The sequence below is a fragment of the Eschrichtius robustus genome, chromosome 9 (genome assembly GCF_028021215.1).
Source record: "Eschrichtius robustus isolate mEscRob2 chromosome 9, mEscRob2.pri, whole genome shotgun sequence".
Taxonomy (NCBI): domain Eukaryota; kingdom Metazoa; phylum Chordata; class Mammalia; order Artiodactyla; family Eschrichtiidae; genus Eschrichtius; species Eschrichtius robustus.
Window position 1 is genome coordinate 41,541,672 of NC_090832.1, and position 11,399 is coordinate 41,553,070.

Consider the following 11,399-nt stretch of genomic DNA (forward strand, 5'->3'; position numbering starts at 1 on the left):
ATAAATAACCTAGAGAGGATTTAAAGTATATGGGAGGATTTGTGTGATTATATGCAAATACTACACCATTTTACATGAGGGATTTCAGCATCCTCGGATTTTGATATCTGTAAGGACCTGGAAGCAATTCCCTGTGGATACCTAGGGATGACTGTAAATACTTTTTCAAGATTTAGTTGTTTTTCAGTGGGAAGACATGTTAGAAAATCTAATCTCCCATACAATTGGGGCAGAACATATTTTTAGGCTTTGAACTCTAAATATTTTACCTATATAAAACTTAAACTAATTAAAAATTATTAGACTAAAACAAAACAAATCTAACATGAATATTCAGCATGACTGATGTGAAAAACCACCAACTATTTTTGACATCACAAACTAAGTTATTTGGGAGAATGAATGTGTTTATCAGGCACTAGGAAACACAAAAAGGAAACTAATCTGTAAAAGTTAATACTCTCGACAGCATGACCACAGGGAACAGACCTTTTAGTTGACACTAATTTTGTAGCATATAGAAATAAAGGGACTTCTATGATTTAAAAAGTTACAGTACGTATTCTTATTTGACCCTTTTCTGAAAGACATCATTATGAAAATTCTGAAAATGACATTAAAATTAGGATTCTAAAAGCATGAAGTCATGTTCTCATTTTATGTATTGCCTTTTCACTTATTTTGTTATTACTTGTCAAAATATTCTTTATGTAATTGGTTGAATTGCCATGCATTGCCTGAGAGTTTTGAATTTAATTTTAAGACCTGAAGCCCTAAAACTCCTAGAAGAAAATAGGTAATGTCACCGTAACTCACTCAATTGCTTAAACCAGGCATTGTAAACTATGACCCTTTACAAAAAATGTTTGAGGACCTCTGGTTTAAACTAATCTTCAGTTTTCTCTCTCATTCATCTTATATGTTTAGTCAATTGCTAACTTCCATTAAAACTTCCAGTTATATAACATACATCCATCAAATTTGTTTTTCCTCTATCCCCACTCCCACTATTGTTCCATAATTCCTCCTCTTGATTGCTGTAAACTTCCCTAAATGTTTTTTGGCGTCTATCCATTCTCTCCTATTCTTGATTCCAACTGCTGCACTGAAACTTCCAAATGCAAACAAAATTATGGCTGCTTAGAATCCTTCATTGCCTTTGCATTACTAAATTATTTTATTTTCCATTGTTAAGTTACATGGCTCTTAGTATGATACCTAAGATCCTTCACAAACTGGCCCTCTGACACAATCTCTTTAGCTGCCCACTTCACCTATATCCACTCAACCTCTGTCATTTTTCACCCTTACAGAACTATTTGGTGGAGCAAATGTTCTGTGATACATACTTTTCTTGACTTTGCACATGATGCTTTTTTTTTTTTTTGCCTACAACACAGTGAAGACATACAGAAAATGGCTAAGACATAAACTGAGAGAGAAAGACAACACTGAAAATAGAAATAAAGGAAGCCCATGTTTATGTAGAAGACTAGACTAGAAAAATTATAGAAAATAAATAAAATATATCAATCCCAAGACAAAGAGAATAGGAGAAAAAAATGGCAACAGATGAAAGATAAACACAATAACATAATGCGCTGTTACTAGCTTATTTTCAGACTTAATGAAATCCCATCTCAAGAAAAATCCACTTAAAGAGAATTGAGGAGAAAAAAAAAGTAATTATTGACCATTTGCATCTGCTTATATCATCTTAACACTCAATGTTTTAATATGTTTCTTTGAATTTAGGCTTTCTCACATACTTGACAAATAAAAAATGGAGAATAGAAGAAAATAATATGCTTTGATTTCTCTTTATTATCTCAATTCTATCCTTTTCTCAAGCCTTCTCTAGAGGTCAGCACAGAGTGGATGCTTATTAATTATTCCTGAAATTAACTACTTTTTGCAGGCAAAGCAATATCTGATTCTGATCTCGCTAGAATTTAGATGCTTCCACAGAACAATCACTGTATTTATACTGGCTCACATAAAGAGAGTCCTCCCAAAAATATACACCAAGAGAACCATTCCAATATTTCTTGACAATTTTCATTGTTCCGTCTCAGCTACATGTAAACCTTTATTAAATCATTTCCCCTTTTGGAATAATTCCACACATTGATGGCAATTAGATTAGAAAAACACAAAGGTTTATTACTTTCAATGGACCTTTTATTTCTTGTAAGATACAGAAAAGCTGCCTTAGTGTCCTCATTTTGCAGTTTTTCAGGGTAAATGAGTATGGCAGGGACAAAGGCTTTAGATAATATTCCCTGCCACTTTCATCTTTTACAGAACTACATTTAGAGGAATGGCTTTTGGAGTTAATGTATTACTAAGTACTTTTATGATAAATTCTAAATGTGTTTATGCTGATTTGTACTCTAGCTTATAATTGTATTACATAGGCAACACTGCATTTTCTGGAAACTGTCTATAGCAATGGCAATGGGTTACAAAAACACTAATGGAAGGTTCAAGATATTAACTTTGAGGGACATTTGTCACTAATATGCAAAACTGTGTGGTAGAAGAATAAATGTTTTCATTTTATTGTTTGTTACACCCTTTCTTTTTAGTGGTTGCACTCAGTTTAAAAAAAATAATAGTTTCTACTGTGAATTTATGTGGCAGTTTAGAAACAAAACTCACAATTTCCAGATTTGTAGGTATAGGTGGAATCATAAATGTAGTTAAATAATATGTCAAAGTCTTTGTTTTGAAAGTCTCAAAAGAGAAAAAATAAAATCTTAATAGTGAGATGTTTTAAAGACTAATAAGATAACTTGAGAGATTAGATTTAGATTTTAATTAGATAACATCTCTCTAACTTGAGAGACAGGAGCATTGGAACTCTAGAAGGAGCAGTTATTTCAAGTGTACAAGAAGTCAGGATGTAAAATATAAAGTGCAAGATAAAAAATTATGAGAACAATGAGAATTAGCAAAAATATTAAGAGGAAAAACAGAGTTTTAAGTAATCTTAGCCACACAGAACTTTCATGTTGTTTATTCTTGAGAAAAAAAAAAAAAGACAGGAAAAAAAGACAATTATGTAGTCACGTTCAGTAAGTATTTAGTTTTAATGACATTTATCTTTTTTATTATAAATTTATTTTTATTATCCAAACGTTACAACAAAGTTTAAACTTTAGTAAAGGGTGAATCTAACTAAATATATATTTAAAATACACTATTTCTTTAACTAAGAAAGATAAGCAAATGTGGTTTTTAAAAGTAATTAGTGGGAGTTCCCTGGTGGTCTAGTGGTCAGGGTTTGACTCTTTCACTGCCATGGCCCGGGTTCAATCCCTGGTCGGGGAACTGACATCCTGCAAGCCACAAGGTGCAGCCAAAAAAATAATAATAATAATAGTAAACGTATATATCCTAATAATTTATTATATTTAATGAGAAGACTATCTGGAGATGCAAATGAAAATGATGAGTTGAATATAACATTTTAATGTTTCATACACTAAAGCATTCAGGTTCCTTGGTATATAATACTGAAAACACAGTTTAAGAAACTATAGGACCTAAAGTTGTACATTCCGGTGAAATAAAGTTTATTTTTCAATTTTGCCTGATTTTTTGCTGGAGATGGTGAAGTTCTAAAAATTCATTCTCTCCTTCTTCCAAGCCAGTCTTTAGGAGTTAGGTGTAGCCTAACTTTCTTGAGTGTTATTGAAAACAAATGTACGTAAGTGGAGAGATATGCCATATTAATGGTTGGAAGATTCACTATCGTAAATACCTCACCTCAAAGAAAATTTTATGTACGGATTCAATGTAATCTCAATCAAAATCCCAAGAATGTTTTGTGAAAATTTTGTAACAAACTTCATACCAGTGAAATGTGAACAGATATGACATAAACCATTTCCAGGACTGGGTCTTAAGAATGTGTCCCTCTAAGCCCACGTTCCTCTTTCCACTGCCTGGAATCTGGACACGGTAATTCAGTTTTAATTATGTGGATGATGACAATACTCTTGTTACATAACTAAATAGAATCAACCTGGGGGACCCTAATTTACCACGGGATACAGAACCATCCAACATATTGGAATTGCTTAACTTGGAACTATTATGTAAGGAAGTCTTCTTTTCTCTAAGTTATTTTTGTTTTAGATTACTTTGTTACATTAGTTTGGATTGCAATTCCGTGGTCCACTGAAGTCAATGTGGCTTGCTCTGGCCAAAGGAAAGTGAGTGGAGATGAAATACTTCCAGGAAGGATGCTTTAAGAGTCAGCTTATTGTCTATTATGGCACTTTTTCTGTGTCACAATAATGTCAATGATTCAAATAGAGGTTTCTATGTCAAATTAGTTTCTGGACCAAAGACAACATGGAGTGATGCCTAAGCCAACCTATTCTGGATAGTGTGTAAGCAAGAAATAAACCTTTGTTATTACAAGCCACTGAGGTTTAGAGGTTGTTTGTTCCTGCAGCATATTGTATCCTATTTTGGCTAATTTAAGAAGTTTAGCCTGAATCTTGATACAGTCTCACTCAGTCATTTCATGGTTTAATCAGGCTATAATAAGGGAGTACTGTGGTAAAGTAAGAAGTGGAAAATATAACTACAGCTCGTGTATGATGTATAAAAGAAGATACAGTACAAAATACAAATTCTTTTTCTTTTCTTTTCTTTTCTTTTTTTTTTGCAGGCATAGAATACATTTTCTACAGATTTAATGGAGAAAAGGAAATAAGTAGTACAAATCATTCTTATTGATAAAATCCAAAGGTACATTAACTAAAGGAGTAGGTGTAGTGAAGAGAGCTGAGATTTTAAGATAGAACATGGGTGAGCTTCTCATTTTAATTTAAAAGTATAGAGGAAGAATTATTAAAACGTACAGAGGAAGAGTTATATTTAAATCCAAAACTATGTCAGAAAGAATAGTGAGTAAATACTGAACCTAGGGAGAAAGGTTAAAAGTTGGGAAGAATGACTCACCATGCTGTTTACAGCATGAATATTAAGGCAGTTTAGAAGAGGGTTTGGAGATGCTTTTGAAGAGGTCACTGGACGTGTAACATGTATGGCCTCAGACAAAACCACTTTAGAGTGGGCCCAGAGAAAAACTAAGGGAATAGCAGGAAAAGCCTACACACTCTAAGTATTTAGAACTGAAAAGCAAACCAAATGAGAACAATAAGTGAGAAGGGTAAATAAGTCAAACAGAAGCATTTCAAGGATCACTGGAAATGCTTGAAAGCAGATAGGTAATGACAGAAGTTGATTAAATAAAGGAAAGTGAAAAAGTTTGAAATAGCCATGCCACAGGTGAAAAAAGATGGGAAACCAAAAGATGAGTGAAGCAGGGAAAGCTAGAATTTCTGCATAAAAAGTGTCAACAGACAAAAGAGAGCATGAGATTATACAGAATCAGGGAGCAGCCACCGATTTAGAAAACAGTGGAAATAAAATTGATTTCATAAGAAAGACCTCTTGTTATCCTTTAAATCACTTGAGTTGACTACAAATACCTACACATCCAGTTTTCTCTTCATGAAATAATACTATAAACACTTTCATATTATTATAGTTTGATTGCAAGTCAGCTAGTTTTACAAACTTGTTTTTCTGTTTCATTTTTAACAACTTTATTGTGAAATGCAACATACACAGAAAAAACACATCTGCTTAAAATATTTATGTACAGATTAACAAATAGTTTTAAATTGATCTTCCAGGTAACTACCAGAATGGTTAAAAATAGAACACTGGAAGCTACCCCGAAACCTCTTTGTGTCCCTTCCTGCTCATAACCTCCTCCAACTCCTCCATACGTGGAGGCTAAACAATGTGTTACTAAAGAACCAATCACTGAAGAAATCAAAGAGGAAATCAAAAATACCTAGAGACAAATGAAAATGAAATGTGAAAATGAAATGTGATAAAACGTATAGTGCGGAGCAAAAGGAATTCTAAGAGGGAACTTTATAGCAATACAATCTTACCTCAGGAAACAAGAAAAATCTCATATATGAAAGGAAGATCTGGGAATAAGATGTCCATGAGGGACTGTGAAAAACTATGACATATCATTTAAATGCAGATCACTACATATATATGCAGGGCTGAGCATATACCTAGGAAAAATCTGCAAAGGCCCTAATCTCTCATCTCTGGATGATTCTGAATCCCTTTATAAGCAGGAAGTAAAGAATAAGGAAGAGTTTTAAGCCACTGGAGGATAGAAGGTGTGCTAAAGTCACACACAGTCCATCTGTTCAAAGGCGGAAGCCTTATTTGTTCAAGGCATTTAAAGAAATATCTGTTCAGATGACTGCTAAGCAAACCAGAGACTTCAGTGGCTGCACTTGCAGGGAATACGGACATTTTATAATTAGTCCAAGACAGTTACTAAACAGACAAGAAAACAACAAGGCAACAACAACAATCCCTGGGGAAATGGGGAATTTTATTTCCACATTTTTTCCAATATATCATTTTCAATGTCCAGTTTTCAATGAAAAAATTAAGACAATATAAGTAAACAAGAAAGTGTGATCCATACACAGGAAACAAAGCAGTCATTAAAAACTGTTTTTAAGGACCATTGGATTCACTACACAAATACATTAATTGTATTTATCTATATTGTATTGTCTACTGAAAAAATGCACAACATAAAAGTTGAGAATTATGTTTTATTAGGTAGCCTTACTGAGGACTATAGCCCAGGAAAGCAGCCTCTCAAATAGCTCTGAGGGATTGTTCCAAAGCGGTAAGGGAGGAACCAGGATATAAAGGAGTTTTTGCAAAAAGCACAAACAAACCAAAAAGGTAGTCAAACATCAAAAGATTACTGCTAATCACAAAAAAATTCAGACATCTCAAGTTAAGATTTTAGCGCTTTTCTATTTTAGGAAGGTACAAGAGTCTGAGCTTACTGAAATTATTCCTCAGATATACACCTTAATTATGTAGGCCCAGTATCCTGTTTTTCTCTATCTTAATCCCCTCAGGGCACACTGTAGGGGGTGGCTGCAGTGGCTGATAGCTTAATGGCTGCAACATCCTTTGTTTACTGAAATGACAAGCAACATCTTTTGTCACAGTATATTATAAATATATTTAAAGAACCAAAAGAAACATGTCTAAAAAGTAAAAGAATGTATGATATTCTATGAAATTAAGAGGTACAAGCTTACCACTTACAAAATGAATGAGTCATGGAGATGAAAGGTACAGCATAGGGAGTATAGCCAATAAAAATGTAGTATCTTTGTATAGTGACAGATGGTAACTAGATTTATTGTGGTGATCATTTTGTAATGTACAGAAATAATGAGTCAATATGTTGTGTACCAGGAACTAACTTAGTGTTATACATAGGTCAATTATACTTCAACAAACAAACAAGCAAACAAACTCACAGAAAAATAGATCAGATTTGTGGTTACCAGAGATGGGAGGTGGGGGGAGGGGGAATTGGATGAAAGTCAAAAAGTACAAACCTCCAGTTATGATAAATAAGTACTAAGGATGTAAGCTACAACATGATTAATATAAATAACACTGTTGTATGTTATGTATAAAAGTTGTTAAGAGAGTAAATCCTACAAGTTCTCATCACAAGGAAAAAAATTTTTTTTCTTTTTCTTTTATTTTCTATCTGTATGAGATGGTGGATGTTCACTAAACTTACTGTGGTAATCATTTCATGATGTATGAAGGTCAAATCATTATGCTGTACACTGTAAACGTATATAGTGCTGTATGTCAATTATATCTCAATAAAACTGCGAGAAAAAAAGAATGTATGATAACAATGTCTCACCAAATAGAGAATATCAATTAAAAGATAGATATTTAAAAATAGAACCTAATAGAAATTCTGGTTAAAAAGTACAATAACTAAATAAAAAAATTCACTAGAGGGGCTCAATAGCAGATCTGAGCAGGCAGGAGAAAGAATCATTAACTTGAAAGTTAACTTGAACAGTTAGTTCAATTGATATTCCATCTGAGAAATAGAAAAAAAGACAACAAAAATAATCCATTATTTTCCAAAAATTGTCAATAAAATTAATAGTTTGTGTTTCATCAGAAACCATGGAGGCCAGAAAGCAGTACATATGACATATTCAAAGAGCTGTAAGAAAAAGACTGCTGACCATGTGCTCCATATTCAACAAAACTATCCTTTAAAAAGTTAAGGAGAAATTAAGGTAATCTAGGACAAAAACAGAGAGTTCATTGTTAGCAGATTTGCCTTACAAGAGATACTAAAGTACCAGACAGTAACTGAAATCCACATGAAGAAATAAAGAGCTCTGGTAAATGGAACTACATAAGCAAATATAGAAGACAGTATAATTGTATTTTTTTGGCAACTCTTTTCTTCTGTTATCTGATTTAAGACAACTGCAAAAAGCAATTATTATAAAACTGTGATGATGGGCTTATTGTCAATTTGTGATATGATTGACAATAATAGCACAAAGGAGTGGGGAGAGAACAAAGCTATATTAGTATAAAGTTTCTGAACACTATTGAAATTAAGTTGGTATTATTCCAAACAAGATTATTTTAAGATGTTAATTATAATCCCAGAGCAGTCGCTAAGAAAAAACTACAAAATACAGTAAAAGGAAAAATAATAGAATTAAAATAGTACACTAGAAGGGGTCTATTTAACACAAAAGGGGAAGGAGGAAGGAATAGAGAAACAAAAAGACATGGCATATAGAAAACAGAGAGCATGAAATCAAACTTAAATTCTACCTTATCAGTAACTACATTTAATGTAAAAAGATTAGGCACTATAATCAAAAAGCATAAATTGGCAGACTGAATTAAAAAGAAAAATGATCCAGCTATATCTACAAGACAGTTTAGATTCAAAGACACAAATTGAAAGTAAAAAAGTAAAAGAATGAAAAAAATGTATCATGTCAATAGTAACCAAAAGATAACTGAAGTAGCCATACCAAAAAAAAAAAAAAAAGTTAAAGTGTTATTAGAGGTTAAGAAGGACATTTTGTAAGGACAAAATTATCTTGTCTTCAGTCTTACAACAAAATGGCCATATAAACTGCTAGTCCATGAATTTTCCTGAATCTATCAGAGAGCTAATAAGGTCACAGGGCAACCAAGTAAACTATAATCTACAGAGAGGCAGATACCTGCAGATAGAGAGGAGAACTGCACATTTGTTCAACTTGAGCAGACACAGATAGACATTTGTTAGAACTCAGCTAGAGTTGTGAAATAATTCAGAGTCTAAGCATGCGCTAGCAAGAGCTGTGGAGGCCTTGAGAGCCACAGATATAGAGAGTTTGCAGTCACTTGATGTTTCTTCTCTGTAGACCCCATTGTGCTGTAGAACACTCACACAAAAGATTAGTAAGAGTAGAAAAAGCATTACTTGTGGTGCAGACTTAAGAGGACACAGTAGCTTCTAAAAGAGGGAAAAATATCAACTAAACCATGGTAATTCCATATTCTTTTTCTTGGAGCGCATTTTTGAGGCTTCCTTATAATCACTAACAGCCATAAAATAAGTTATGGTCAATGAAATGGAAGACAAAAGCATCCTGGAAGCTTTCTAGAAAAATTTTCTTCTCCAATAAAAGGAGTCAGACATTGGAAGAAATATTTACTCCCTTGCTCTCAGACTTCTTATAATGTGAGATCATCTACTATCTTTGTTATATAGGCTACTGTAATTATATGAATTTGGAAGTATTTATAAATGGTACAATGATCCCCACTTTCCTAAATTTACTGAAACTTTGCAATGGTAAAAGTCCATGAATAACAACAATTCATCTAATCATTGGAAGATACAACTGAACAACTACTTTGTGCGAGGAATCCTACATTTGTGAAGCCTAAGTAAAAAAAGTGGACTAAAGAACTCAGAACCCCTCCCCCTTTGTATTCAGTATGTATCCATGTCTTCATTTTAAGAATGTGCTTATTAGGTTTATTGCACTACAATTAAAATGAAATTTAAATAAATAAAATAATTACGTATGTGTGCCTCTAAAAAGAAGTGTAAGACTAAAGTAATGACCCATAGTTTATATCTCAGGTATATGCAGAATTTCCAAAATAACTGCAAAGAGTATTCTCTGCTCAATTTTAGACAAGTAACATATGCCAATTACAAAATTGTGTCCTTTTTATAAGCCAGAGACACTTTTATTTTCATCTTTTAAATGAAAACCAATCAGTGAGTAAGGATGAAATTCCTGCTCCTGTACAAATTAAAAACAAGAATTCTTAGAGGACCTTATTTTTTTTGTTGTTGCCAGATTAAATCTCTACTGATACCCAGTGTATAGGGATCAATTCCATCAAGCTCAATTCCATCTGTTTAATTTGACTATAGGTTCCCTTTTGGGTTCCACTGAGTTCTGATAAAAAATACAGTGCCCATGGGGATGTTTGTGGGGCTTCAATGAATAGCATATTTCTTCCTCTTCTAAGAGCTAAGTCAGCTGAGAAATAAGAAAAAAGAGTAAGTAGTTATAGGTCAAGATATCATCTTTATTACTGATAAAACTTATTTGGAGAACATGGCTTATACCTGTGGGAGAGTGAGCTTCATAATTCTGAAGCTCATAGTTAAACTCACCAAGCAGGCCTTGTCCCTATAAATTAGTATAATAAAGTGTTAGGAACAACGTATGCTTTATTAAGATAGCTAACTTGCTTGGGGGAAAGATTTTTTGAATAACACTTAACTGGATTTCATTCCAAAGTCATTAATCAGAGAAAGTTACTTTTTGTACCTCAGGGAAAAGTAACTCAGAGTGTATGATAAACCAGGAGTTGGTTGTTTAGTGTATAATAAATGATCTTAGTGTATAATGATCAAATGAGTTTTATTCAAGAGACAGATATTTAGTCTAACATTAAAAAATTAATCAATGTAATTCAAAACATTAACAGAATAAAGGAGAAAATTATGATCATATCAACAGATACAGAAAAAGCCTTTAACAAAGTCCAGCAAACATTTATGATAAAAAATAATTTCAGCAATAATAAAAACAATATATAATGAAAAGGCAGTCCATCAGTTTGAAAAAGGGATTTGATAAAAACTGCAGTTAGGGCCTTCCCTGGTGGCACAGTGGTTGAGAATCTGCCTGCTAATGCAGGGGACACGGGTTCGAGCCCTGGTCTGGGAAGATCCCACATGCCGCGGAGCAACTAGGCCCATGAGCCACAACTACTGAGCCTGCGTGGCTGGAGCCTGTGCTCTGCAACAAGAGAGGCCACGATAATGAGAGGCCTGCGCACCGCGATGAAGAGTGGCCCCCGCTTGCTGCAACTAGAGAAAGCCCTCACACAGAAACGAAGACCCAACATAGCCAAAAATAAATAAATTAATTAATTAATTAAAAAAAAACAAA